General features: G+C 36.3%; 1 long non-coding RNA gene across 1 annotated transcript; it reads left to right on the top strand.

Annotated features, from left to right (window-relative positions):
- The first annotated feature begins 1,350 nt into the window (after positions 1-1,350).
- Positions 1,351-5,159, top strand: LOC107460573 (uncharacterized). Its single transcript, XR_001586496.3, has 4 exons — positions 1,351-1,470; positions 1,559-1,620; positions 1,697-1,853; positions 5,088-5,159. It is a non-coding gene; the product is annotated as an uncharacterized LOC107460573 (long non-coding RNA).
- The last annotated feature ends 9,629 nt before the right edge of the window (positions 5,160-14,788 follow it).

Here is a 14,788-nt window from a genome sequence, read left to right as displayed (position 1 = left end):
TAGTGTAAGGTAGTGAAAGCCAAATTAATAACATGAAAAGTATTTTAGGGCTGATAATGAAAGTAAGTATGTGATACTTATGCCACGCGTTTAGGTGTTAGTGTGACGCGTGTATAGAGACTAGTGGCTTATAGGACGCTATTTTTAGATTAGCTGTAGAGTTACTTTAATATTTACGTTTTTGTTTCGAAGAAGCGTGATTAATTAGTATTGAACACAATTCTGTTAGGTAGACCATAGAGAATTTAAACAATATACATAGTGTGAATGTATTAAGATACTAATTCTAATTTTTTAAATTTTAAAATCTGTTAATAATTGTTTAATTAATTGAAAATCTAAATTTTAATTTTAAATTTATCTTTATTTTTAATCGTTGTTTACAATATGCATTGTTTACGTATACTTTCTCTTAAACCCATTGTTAAGAGTCAGAATAATGTGAACTCATGAGTGAGACAAAATGGTGGAGTTTAGAGCTTGGGCCATAAATTAGTTTCTCATGTTAGTATAATATGAATTTCCATATTAAATCCAAAAGAGAAGGATAAAAAAACTTAAAAAAAATAAAGAGCGGAATAATAGAATCACCAAGACAAAAGGACAGAAAAATAAAATAATCCTTAGTGTTTACAATTGTTTCATCTTGTTCCTTTTTCCATCGAAAACTAGCTGATTCTGACCTCATGAAAAGCAGTTATGTTTGAGGAGGATATTTCCGGTCACACAACCGGAAAAAAGATCCAAACTAATTTAGAAGGGCATGTTTTCACTGGGGACTTTAGCTCACACCTTATCCCCAGAGAGGAAGAGTGGATGCTAGAAAGGAAAAAGGAAGGCAATTTCACCACAAACCCCAAACGATCCTTCAACGACACTCTTAAAAAAGGTAGAGTGTTGATTGATATAGAAGATGTGAGTCACATCTCTACTACTGAGAAGGAGCTAATGGAAAAGGATAAGGACCACAGGAATCCAAGGGAATCAGAGATATATACGGAAGGAAGTCAAATTCCAGAAATTATAGTAGAGAAAATTAAAGGATCTTCAAATTCAGAATCAATGAAGCAGCTATTGTAAAACCCGCAAAATTAGTAAATAATTAGCTAATAAATTAATTATTAATCAAGAAAATAGAAAATAGAATTTTATAATTTAATGAGGTAGAGCTAATTAAAATAAGAATTTTGACACTAATTCCCAAAATTGGATCGAACGGGCCGAACCAAGTGAACCGGACCTGTATTGGACCCAAGACCTAACCCAACTTAATGAACAAAAGAGCTTCAGCTCTCTCTTTCCCCCCTTTCATTATGAAACACGCTGGGCAGCTAAGGAATGGGGAGAAACACCAAACCCTCACTCATAAATTCAATCTTCCATAACTTTTGATCCGAAGTTCCAATTGACGAGCCGTTTGCGACCACGTGACCGCAGCGTCGAGCTCTACAAAGCCCAGTCCTTTATTAGGTATGGAACCTACTTCTCAGTTTTATAACTCTCCTTCTCAAATTTCAAAATTCAATGAGAATCTATATTGAATTTGTTTTAATTTTAGTGTTTAGGTTCGAATTAACTTGCGGGTATTATCGAGTTTAGTTCATTAGAGCTATGGGTCAGGTAAGCACCCACAAATCCTTTTGAAATGTTGAGTTAGTGAGCTTTACATTGAATGTGATGATAAATTTGTTGTTAGATTAAAATTGGTTGTTGACTGGAGTTGATTTGAAAATTTGGGAAGCTTGTGATCAAGCCTTGAAGGCTGGGTTTTGCTTGGAAAGAAGCTAGGATTTCAAAGCTTGGGGTGTGGTATATAAGAGAGGTGTTTCAGGTTTATTGAAAAATTGGTCAAGGTATGATTTCGGTTTCTCGTAATTAAAATATAGTGTATTGTGAAAATGCAAGTTAGTTGGCCGTAAGATAAGAGTTGAATTGTTGGTGTGGTTGGTGATTGAGATTTAGTTAAAATATATATTGGTTAGAAATGATAAAATTTTGGTTGAGGCGGTGATGTGTATTATTATGTGTGAAGGTTGGTAAATGATAATGATTATGTTTATTGATTTGTTGTTTTGAACTTGAGTTATTGTATTGATAACTTGGATATATATATATATATGTGAGTTGTTGATATGGCTTTTGTTGTTGTTAGAAATGAATTATTATGTGGGAGTGATTATATATGTGAAGTTGGTGTGATGTGAAATGAAAATGTGGTGTGTTGAGGAGTGTTTGGAGTTGGTTGTTGATTGCATTAATGAATATAAGAGTACTTGTTGTTAGTGTTGTTAAGTTGGGTGGTTGAATTGTAATTCACTGGGTTGAACTATTTGAATTTTTGGATTTCATTCATTTCATTAAGTTGAGTTTGGTGTGGTTGTGATAATAATTTATTGAAAATGATTGGAATTGATTTTGCTGATTTATCGAAAATGATTTGACTTTGGAAAAAATTTGACATTGCAAATGAATTGATAGTTGAAAATCTGAATTTTATGTTTATTTGAAAAAATGATTTGGTTTTGAACTTGTTGGAAAGGAATTGAGAAAATGGTTTGGGTGGGATCCGAAACGGGTGGCAAAGTCCAAGTTTTATGGGAGGTGCTGCCGAAATTCTATAAAATCTTAGACCTTGTTTGAAATGTTATTTAGAAAATTATAAATTTAAGAATCATGTCATTTTACTTGAATTATTTAAAAAAATAACGAATAATGTTTTGAGTTTTGATTTATTAAGAAAATTTTTATGTTTTGAGTTTGTTTACAGAACTACATTTTAAGGAATTATGATTCAAGGAGTTTAATAATTTTAAAGAAATATATTGGTTATTGTCCTCCCTAAAGTCTTGAGACTCTGCCATGCGGTTTAGTTAATAAATGATTCGCTTAGTCTTTTGAAAGAGATTTAAATATGAAATAGTTTTGAAGTTGTATTAGAGAAAAATCTTAGTTAAGTAAGAACTGGATTTTGTGTGAAAAGAGAACTTGTTTTAAGTAAAGTGGTTTTAGAGGTTTCAAAAAAGGTTATAAGGAGTAGTGTTGCTAAATAAAAATGAAATGAGCAGAATGTGATATGTATATGATGAATCTGGTCTTAATGAAGGATTTTGAATGATTATGAATGGATATGAATGAATGATTTATAATGAAATTGAAAATGAAATTGTTTTGAGCTTGACCTAGCAAGGTTCTCGGTGGTTTACCGCTTGTCCATTGTCGAGACGTATGTGGGGTTCGTGGTGGTGTACCGCCCACATGGTTTTAAAAGAGAATGTTGTGTGGGGTTCGTGGTGGTTTACCGCCCACATGTGTGTGTTATTTTTTCCAATTGAAGATCTTGCGAGGTTCGTGGTGGTGTATCGCTCGCAATGATGGGGTTCGTGGTGGTGTATCGCTCACCGGTTTTCAAGAGAACGATATCCGAGTTAGCTACCGGATGTGTCAGGCTCTGGCAAAGTAACCGACACGTAAGCTCACGGCCAGTAGGAAAGGAATGCATCATATGTATTTATGTAACTTGTTTGGTTTGCACTACTTGGGTTTGCTTACTTGAATATCTATGCTTATTTGCTATATTTGCTATATTTGAATATCTACTTGTGCTTGCCTTGTCTGCTTTATCTGTCTATGCATCGGCGTTTCGGAGGATTTGAGAAAGAGATGAAGAGCGTAGGGGCTAAGTGATGATTTGATTTTTGAGGGTATAGAATTTCATAAATGAATTCTCGTTGCAAGTATAGTTTCCAAACCAATCAAAAATCCTTTCATACAAAAGATTGTTTGTCACTAGTACAAACCCCTAAAATTACGTTCTCCCTAGGAATTGTAATGAAGTGTCTTGTTATTGGTTTGAGTTGTTTTGGGGTTTTGATAAGAGGCATGAAAGTAAATGGCAATGAAAATAAACTAACAACTATAAAAGGCTCTTGGCAAGGTATGAAAATTAGAAGTCCTATCCTAGTTATCCTTCTCAATTGTGATGAGAATTATTCATTGCTACCACTTAGTTAACCTTTACTAAATAAAGGAAAGTCAAGTGGATGAATTGACTTGAGCCACAAGTTCTAGCCAACTCCCAAGGAAGTACTAGCTTTAGTGCACTCCAAACCAATTAGCAATCTCTCCAATTATCAATCAACAAAGGAATTAGATAACTCAAGTGTCACTAATTACTCTACCTAGGCCAAGAGGAACAAAATCTACACTAAAACTAAAAGAGACATTTCAACAAACACATAAAGTGCAATAGAAGTAAACATTTTTAAATGCAAGAATTAAAGGTAACTAACTTCCTCATCCCTCTTCAATTCTTGGCTTAAATAGCATCAGAAATGAGTTGGATTGGGCCCACAAGGCTTTAGAATTCGCTGGCCACGTTTTGCTTTAAGTGAACCAGGTGGCAGCAACGGCACGTGCGCGTACTATGTGCTTGCGCGCCACCATACGTGTAGCAACTATGGCAAATCTCATATCATTTCGAAGCCCCAGACGTTAGCTTTCTAACCCAACTGAAACCGCATCATTTGGACCTCTGTAGCTCAAGTTATGGTCGTTTAAGTGCGAAGAGGTCGGCTTGACAGCTTTCCGGTTCTTTCATTTCTTCATGAGTTCTCCAACTTTTCATGCTTTCTTTCTTCATTCCCTTGGTCCAATCTTTGCCTCCTAAACATTAAATCACTTAACAAACATATCAAGGCATCTAATGGAATCAAGGAGAATTAGATTTAGCTATTTTAAGTCCTAAAAAGCATATTTTCACTCTTAAGCACAATTAAAGGAGAATATGCAAAACCATGCTATTTCATTGAATAAATGTGGGTAAAATGTGATAAAATTCCCAAAAATCAATACAAGATAAACCCTACAAATGGGGTTTATCACTAAGTTAGGAAGTTAGATAGAACCAGGAATCCTTAGATACCTCACTCTGTTTATGGTTTAAAATGTTAGTTTTAAGTTTGAATCTATTGTCAGAAGTTTTAGGATTGCCTTCAACTTTCTCGGAACCTTATATGTTTGTTATGTGGGCACCATTACCATGGTGAGAACCTCCCGTTCTCATTCCATACATGTTTTGTGGTTTTCAGATGCAGGACGTGAAGCATCTTGCTAAGGCATATTGAAAGCTTCTGATAGCAGAGATCCTTGTCTTTGGGACTTTATTTTGAATATATGTATATATGTAGATACTTTTATCTCCACTACTTATGTACTGATGTATTAACTTCCTCTTAAAGGTTATTTTGGAGAAATAGGTTCTATAATTATGTATCTTGTGCTTATTTTGGGTTCTCTTATATATATATATATACTTATTTGCTCAAGCCAGTTTATCTTCGCGAGCCGAGTCTTGAACTTTGATATTTGTACCTTGGAATTCTCTTTCAGTTATATCTATATTAGCTTCTCTTATTTTTTTCGTTTATCATTTACGTGTCATGAGTGTTGCATTTTTTGTTTTACCGTTTTCGATTTTAACATGTTTTTCAAAGGCTCTTAGTTAAAAATCTTTTTCATTATATTATGTATATAAATTTTATGTTTAGAAGTCATAGCGCCTCGCCACCTCTATTTTATATCCTAGGTGTAAAATTTTATGTGATAGGGTATTACACTATGTCGAGACAAATTAAAGTGAGGATATAGTATAATTGGAGCCTTGAAAAATGGGTAAAACAAAATCCGTAAAATAAAAAACGCAACGCTCAAGAAATGAAATTACTTGCATGCTAAGAAACCTAAATGTGATAAAGTTGAATAAGCGAAAGAGTAAAAGAGAGTCAAGAATACAATGAATCTAGCTCCTGACTCAGCCTACGAAGCCAAGGCTGGCCAGAGAATATATATATATATATATAAGTATCCCAAATACCCAAAATACAGAAACAAGTCCCTAGCTCTCCTGTAACCTCTATGAGGAACAAAATAATCGAGTTTCATGGAGGGAAGCTAATTAACTAAGTAAATATATACATAAATTGAATATTCAAAAAACCCAGAAACCGCTCCGCTTCAGGGATCCAGATGCCTAGCGGGGTGCCTCTCGACCTGCATCTGAAAATAACAACACAATATGGGGTGAGAACCGGAGGTTCTCAGCATGGTAAAGGTGTCACGCGTATAATAAATAAGGTCCTAGGAATGCCAAAGGCAATCCTAGAACTCCATCATACAATTGCAAAACTTAATTTTCTAAGCAAAGCCATAAATAGGGGTGGTAATCTAGACATTCTTAAACTTACTCAATTTTAAACCTAACATAACACCAAACTATTTCACCCTTCCTCCAGCCCTTCGTCTTCCATAAATTAGTAGAGACAAGCAATTAAACAAGTTTCCGCACAAGTAATAGGCAGATAGTGCAAGTAGCAAGTATAACAAGTAGCAGGATGTATATATTCAGTTAGGCAATCTCAGGTAATGCATATCAATCAAAACAAACAAATGAACATGATGTATGCATGTCTTATGGCTGATGAGGCTAATCTGTCGATTATCCAGCCAACCCGACAAGTTCAAAAATCTTATATTGTCCCCTATCATGCATCCCCATGAGTCTATGCATAGATTCACATTCATTCATCATTCAAATCACTCAATGGGGGCTATCCATACCCTAGAATTTATATGTGTCCGGTTACCCTTACGACGTAGGGTCAACAGAGTATCGAGTTTCAACCTGGAATACGTGGTGGCAAGTCACGGTTCTTACCCAGGAAAACTCGTATATCAGATATCATCATTCATAAGCCATTTCATTTTCATAATCATTATATAATCATTTATCAAAGCCATGGCATTATACTTCATTTAACATTCTCATCTCCTTCATATAACTCATCATTTTACCCCTTACTATATCCTCAAGTTACCCCAAATTCCTACCTTCCACTAATTACTAAGCTCACTGGTAAAATCTAAGGTTAACAGGGCAAAAATAGGGGTTCAGGGGTTCAAAACCAAGTTTAAATCTTAAAAACTCAGGTGCTGAAAAATAGGGTGTGTGCGTGCGCACAACTCAGAAAGACATCAGGACGTGTGCATGCGCACGAACTCATGCATGCGCACACATCACTTGGTGTGCAAGTGCCTCACCTATGCTAGTGCCACCAATAGAAAGCCTATCATGGCGTGTGCGTGCGCACAAGGGCGTGCGCGTGCGCACAAGAGCATGCGTACGAACACTTTATGAAAAGCACCAGGTGTGCGTGCGCACAAGGCGTGCGTACGCACAAGTAAATTTCTTGCTTCCGTTGGGTGCGTGCACACAGCTGTGTGCGTGGGCACACATCAGAAAACCTGATTCTGCTGCAACATTCAAAATTTCAAATTTTCGCACCAAATTTCTGATGTCCATAACTTTCTCTACAAAATTCAGTTTTCTGCAAACTTTATATTAATCTCAAGCTTATTAAACACTCTTTAATTTAAAACAAATCTCATTTGCATTCAAAATTTGAGGAGCAAGTTATGAACTTTCAAAGTTCATCAAAAATTACTTTTTACCAAATTACACCCAAACCTCATTTTTGCCAAAACCACATTTTTCCCTTTCAAAACTTATCCCCTACTTAACTTAACATACCACCACCATCAATATAACCTGCCCTTAACCATAATACAAAAATTCTTGCAACCTTAGCTCAATAACATCATATTGCGCTCAAATTTACAAGTTTAGCCACAAACGACATATTACTATACATACTCATTTTACCATCATCATGAAATTCTTTGACCCTTATTACAACATTAATCATCCAATCAATACCAACATGTCCAAATAAATACCATTCACTATCTCAACCATACCATTACTTTGTCACAATCACCAACCCTCCTTTCATCACCAACATACAAGCATATATACATACATACATTTAACTCCCATTATCAATTTCTCAACACAATACCACAACAATTTATTCATTAACATCACAAACACTAATCATTTAACACATTTATCCACTTCAACTTATCCTAGAGTGCTCTAGCCTAAGTTTTCACAAAACCTTATATGTTAAACGTGCGAAACCTAAACCATACCTTGACCGATCATCGCGTTTGGACCAAGGCAGCCTTACAAGTCACAATACAGCCCTTCAAGCTTTGAGAAACCAACCAAAATCTCAGCTCCAATCACCACCAAGCTTCCAAATGCCCACAATTCAATTCCAATGCTCATATATATACTTAATTCACAAACTCACACACACACACACACACACACACACACACACACACACACACACACACACACACACATATATATATATATATATATATTCCAAATTCAGCTTTTATGTAATAAAATTGAAATTAACTAGGATTTAGGTTGTTCTTACCGTACCCACATTCATAATAAGTCAAGCCCAATAAGCTCCGCAAGCTAAATCGAACCTAAAACACCAAATTGGGCAAGATTTCATCACAAGGGTTCAATTTCATAACTAGAAAGGGGGTAGAGATTCTGAAATAAAATTTGAGTATACTGGTGAAATTGATCAGACAGAAATGTAGAGCTCGATGTACTGGACGCGTGGCCGCGAACAGTGCGGCGATCGGAGCTCAAACGGGGAAGTTATGGTGGTTGAAAGGTTTGATGAGGCTTAGGGAAGTTCTTCTTCCTCCCCAACGCTGTTCAGCGTTTTTGATGATGAATGGGGAAGAAGATGATTCTGTCCCCTTTTTAATTATGGGTCCGATTGGACCCACAGGTCCGGTTTGGGCCCCGGTTCAACCGGTTCGGCCCATCCGATCTAATTTTGAGCCAAATTTTTTGAAATTGGTATTAAAATTCTCGTTTTGAGGAGCTCTATCCTATTTTAATATTATTTTTGCATTTTTAATTTTTCTAATTAAAATCCGATTTATTGACTAATTATTTACCGATTTTAGCGGGGTATACTCTATTTGGGAGAAAATGGGCAGTATTGAGGTCATTGACTTAGGCAATAACTTTTTTATTGTCAATTTTTATTCTCTGGAGGATCTTGATTTTTCTCTTACAGAGTGTTCTTGGAAGATCTTAAATCACTATCTGTCCATCCGATTTTGGCAATCAGATTTCAATCCTCTTGAAGCCACCATAGAAAAAATTGCAGCTTGGATTAGACTCTCAGGATTGGCTATTAAATATTATGAAGAAAACATGCTGAAGAAAATAGGAGATGTGATTGGACGCACTTTGAAAGTTGATACAAACACTACGGATAAAAGTAGAAAAAAATTTGCCAGACTTTATGTGGAATTGGATCTAACAACCCCCTAGTCTCTCAATATTCCATTAATGGAGTTAAATATAAGGTGGAATATGAAAAAAGTTACAACATCTACTTTAGTTGTGGGTTAGTAGGGTATGAGAAGTCTAGTTGCTCGAAGACAATACCAAAAAACTCAAAAGAAACGGTGACCATGGTGGTAGAGAAAGGAAAAGAAGGTGTAGAAAAAGTAGAGAAAACAACCACGGTGGACAGAGCAGGGGAGGAAAATTCAAATATTTCAAAAAAAGAGAAGGGTAAGCAGGTAATTGAGAAAAAGAATGAAGCATATGGACCCTGAATGTTAGTCCAGAGATCCACATGTGGAAGAAAATGGGCAAAAGGAAACAATACTGCAGCGAGTAGTGGAGAAATGGAAAAAAGAAGCGAATGGAAAAGGCTGAGGTAGTGGTACGAGATACGTAGTGCTAAGAACACAGGAGGATAAGGTAGAATTAGAAGGAAGTAATGGTCAACAGAACACTCCATCAAAGCAAATTCAAGTTGAAATAGAGGCATTAAACAAAGAGAATAAAATTGCCACCTCTAGTGGGACCCATAACACAGAATCATATTCAGACCTCTAAATGAGTAAGTCCAAGACCTGGATACCAACCTAGCCCAACTAACCAAAAACAAAAAAGACCTTTAACTCTACCTCAGAGGAGCTAATAACAACCCAAAAAGTCAATACATGCATATGGAAATTAAGGGGATTAATAGAGGCAGTTGGCTCTTGACCACTATCTATGCTAGCCCGTAAGAGGCGGTGCAAAAGAGACTATGGAATAAGCTCCAATTAATGGCTAATGAGATTAAGGGAGAATGAATGATGGTAGGGACTTCAATGAGATAGCTGAGCCTAAGGAAAAGAAAGGCGACACCAAAGTTGATGTTAATGCGTGCAAAAAATTTGCTGATTGGATTCAGAGATGTAATCTCATCGATTCGGGTTATATAGGTACTAAATTCATCTAAAAGGGTCCACAATAGGAGGAACTTGATAGAGTATTTAAAAGATTGGACAGAGCATTGTCTAATGTAGAGTGGAGAACGAGGTACCCAAATGCAAAGGTGGAGGTTCTAGTAAGATCTAACTCTGATCATCACCCCTAACTTTGTCGGTCTTCTTGTCACATGTCCAAACCACCTGAGACACGATTTTACTGTCTTTTTCACAATAGGTGCTACTTGTAAAACTCGAGAGATTAGAAACTAATTAGCGAATAAATTAATTATTAATTAAGAAAATTAGAAAATAAAATTTTGTAGTTTAATATGATAGAGAAAATTAAAACAATCATTTTGACACTAATTTCAAAGAATTTGGCCTAAGATTGGGCCAAACGATCCGAACCGGACAAACCGGACCCATAATGGACCCAAGGCCCAACCCACTCAGCCCAATATATTAAATGAAAACTCTTTCTTCCTCATTCATCCAGCAAGAATGCTGAAGAGAGAAACGAGTCCACGGAACCCTAGCTCAAAATCTCACTCAATAATTCAACCTCACATAACTTTTGATTCGGAGCTCCGATTGATGAGCCGTCAGCGTCCACGCATTCATCTCGAAATTCTCTACAAAGCCCATTACTCTACTAGGTAAGAAAATTACTTCTCAACTTCAATTTTCTCCTTCCCCAATTTCAAAAATATTATGTATAGAGTGTTGAGATTGTGTTAATTTTGATGTTTTAGGAACTTATTAGCTCGCGTGAATTGTTGGGTGTTGTTCATTTGAGCTATGTGTAAGGTGAGAAAACCCTAACCCTTGTCACCTTACTGAATTTGTGAATCCTAAGGTAATTCTAATGGTAAATATGTTATTAGAGTGAAAATTGGTTGAGAAGTGAAATTAATTTAAGCATATGGGAGCTTGAGATCGATTTTGGAAGCTAGGCTCCTTGGTGAGGGGCTGTGTTGATAATTTTGTGGTGCAGAAATGCTTGAGGTGTTCCGAGTTTATCGGAAAACCGGTCAAGGTATGGTTTTGGTTTCTCGTATTTAATATATAATATCTTGTGAAAACTTAAGGTAGATGACCTTAGGATATGAATAAATGCATGAGTATGTTAATTTTTTAGCACCTTTGATGATACTTGTGATATGGGTTGAGCGTTTGTTGGTGTTTGTTGATTATGATGGAAATAGAAGGATAAATGATGGTTTGATGATGATTGATAAGTTGGTAATAATGAGCATGTATATATGATTGTACATTGAAGGTTGTTGGTATAATTGTGAAGTTTATATATGATAGTTTTGTGAAAGTGAAGCATGATGGATTGTTGATATATAAATCAAAAATTGAGAATCTGCAAATAAATATTAATCGATGAATTAGAATTTCAGGCAGATATAAATCGAAAATTAGAATAATAAATTAAAATAAATTTGAAGATATAAAGTTGTATAAAATTTATCGACCTTTGTTTACAAAGGTGCAGGTAAGCTTGCCTCGTTAAAATCTCTCCAAGCAAAACCCTTTTTGTAAAAAATCTTGTGAGTAGGAAAAAGAGTACAAGCCTGACCCTAACTTTTAACTATAATAATGTTTTAAAGAGGAGACATTCCAGGTGTTAGGTAAAGTTGTACCATCCAAGGACTATAGACGATATGCTCCATTTCCTAGGACCTCAATAATTCGGAATGGGCCTTCCCAATTTGCGGCGAGCTTCCCGTGTGATGAAGGCCGGCGAGCCTGCTGTATTTTTCGTAATACTAAATCATTTTGTTGAAATGATCGGGGATTGACCTTTTGATTGTGTTGCCAAGCTATGATTTGATGCATTGCTCGGTGATGGAGTGTTGCAATATCTCTGATTTCTTCAATTGTGTCTAGGTCTACGTGCCAACTTTTAGCGTGATCGTCTATTTGAGTTATGATGGAAGACTGAGAGATCTCTAAGGGTATCATAGCTTCAAATCCATACACCAATCTGAAAGGCGTTTCTTTTGTTGTTGAATGGACGGTAGTATTGTATCCCTATATAACTTTAGGTATAAGCTCAGCCCATAGTCATTTGGCATCATCTAATTTTTTTCTCAAGGCATGTAAAACTACCTTGTTGGCTGCTTCTTCCAAGCCATTTGTTTGTGGTGTTCTACTAAAGAGAAGTGGTGTTTGATTTTCAGATTCTGCAAAAAGGAGGTAAATTTTTTATCAACAAACTAGCGACCATTGTCAGTAATGATATGCCGAGGTATTGCCAAATCTACAGATGATGTATTTCCAAATGAAAGAGATTTGTTGAGATGTTATTTTAGCTAAAGGTTGAGCTTCAATCCATTTTGAAAAATAATCAATTGCCACATTTAGAAATTTTACCTGACCTGGTGCTAATGGAAAAGGGCCAAGTATATCAATTCCCCATTGATTGAAGGGCCAACTTACGTCAGAATAATGCAGTTCCTCAGCGGGGATATGTATATTTGGGGAATGCTTCTGGCAATTAAGGCAAGCTTTGACTTTGGCACTACAGTCTTGCTGTAACGTCGGCCAGAAGAATCTTGCACGAAGGATTTTGGATGCCAGACTCCGAGCACCCGCATGGGTCCCACAGATGCCTTCATGAGCTTTGGATAAAGCTAAGTCGGCTTCTGACCTGAAAAGACATTTCAAAAGAGGACCAGAAAATCCTCGTCTATATAGAGAGTTATTGAATATTGTAAAAAATTATGCTTGTCGTCAGAACTTTTTCTCATTGTGGAGGTCTTCAGAGATGTTTCCTATTTTCAGATATTACAAATAGGGCCACCACCAGTCTTGTTCCTGTGTTACACTTAAATCCTTGATTAGATTAATACTTGGTGTAAGCAAGATTGATTGGTACAGGTTAGAAATATGTGATTGTGTGCTTCTGAGTTTTGATAAGATCTCTGCTTAGTGATTTTTATCCCAAAGTATATGGTGGATCTCAAACTTAGTAAAGTTATATATTAATTTTTTGAGCAGGTCTAAGTATTTTGCTAAGAGATGGTCTTTAACCTGAAAAAGGTCGTTTACCTGCTGTACGACAAGTAGAGAGTCGCAGTATACCTATAATTCCAAGATTTGTAGTTCTGTAGCTAGCCTTAACCCGAAAATTAATGCCTCATATTCTGTTTGGTTATTGCTTGCCTTGAGGACAAATGTAAGGAATGCTCTAGGACAAATCCATTGTCTCCTTCCAGCAAAATTCCTGCGCCACATCTTTGAGGATTGGATGCGCCATCCACATAGAGGGTCCATTGTATATGGTGGTCTTCTGAGCTCGAAGCAGTGAACTCGGTGACGAAATCTTCTAGATATTGTGACTTGATCGGTTCTCTACTTTGATATCTTATGTCAAATTTAGATAGTTCGAGGACCATTTCATAAGTCGGCCTGCAAATTGAGGTTTATGTAAGACTTGGTACAATGGTTGATCTGTCTGAATGTGGATCACATGGCTTTGAAAGTAAGGTCAGAGTCGTTTGGCTGAGAATACCAGTGCTAGTGCTAGTTTTTCTATCTTCGGATAGCGGAGCTCAGTATGATGTAAGGACTTGCTCACAAAGTAAACTGGTTGCTATATTCTATTTCTTTCCTTTGTAAAGCTTTTTGTAAAATTGGGGGTTTTGAAAGAGTAGTCTTTAAAGCAACAAAAGCATTTTCACATTCTTCAATCCAATTGTAATTGATTTTCTTTTTTAAAGTTTGGAAAAAACTAAAAGACTTGGAAACTAAACATGGTAAAAATCTAGATAATGCAGCAAGTCTCCCTGTTAGACGTTGTAGTTATTTTATTTTTTGTGAACTTTTCATCTCCAATATCGCTTGGCATTTGTCAAAATTAGCCTCTATACCTCGGCTGGTTAACAGAAAACCCAAAAACTTGCCTCCTTGTATTGAAAAGGTGCACTTTTCTGGGTTTAGGCGCATGTTGTAGTGTCTAAGTTGGGCAAATATTTCAATAAGGTCGTCAACATGTTTGTTGGTGGTCTTTGTTTAGCCACCATGTCATCGACATAGACCTCCATCGTCCGATCTGTTTTGCGAATACCTTGTCCATGAGAAGTTGATAGGTTGTCCCTGCATTCTTTAAGCCAAAAGTCATAACTTTATAGCAGTAATTACCATACTCAGTAATAAAAGCAGTTTTATTTTTATCAGATGGGTGCATAAGGATCTGGTTATACCTAGAGTATGCATCCATAAAGCTAATTGTTGCATAACCAGAAGCATTATCTACTAAGGAATCGATAGAGGGCAAAGAGTAAGAGTCTTTTGGGCATACTTTGTTGAGATTAGTAAAATCAACACACATGCGCCATTTACCGTTGTGTTTCTTTACCATCACGACATTGATCAGCCATGTGGTGAATCTGATTTCTCGTATGAATCCGGCATTAATGAGCTTTTGGGTCTCTTATAAAGATGCCTTCTTTTTCTATATGTCGAGGTTCTGCTTTTTCTGTGCTATAGGTCGGGCAGAGGGATTGAGTGCCAACTTCTGAGAGATGATCAAAGGAACAATCCCAGGCATGTCAGTAGGTGCCCATGC

The sequence above is a fragment of the Arachis duranensis genome, chromosome 8 (assembly GCF_000817695.3).
Source record: "Arachis duranensis cultivar V14167 chromosome 8, aradu.V14167.gnm2.J7QH, whole genome shotgun sequence".
In the NCBI taxonomy this organism is placed as follows: Eukaryota; Viridiplantae; Streptophyta; class Magnoliopsida; order Fabales; family Fabaceae; genus Arachis; species Arachis duranensis.
The sequence above is the reverse complement of the archived record's forward strand: the minus strand, read 5'-3'. Positions and strand labels throughout refer to the sequence as shown.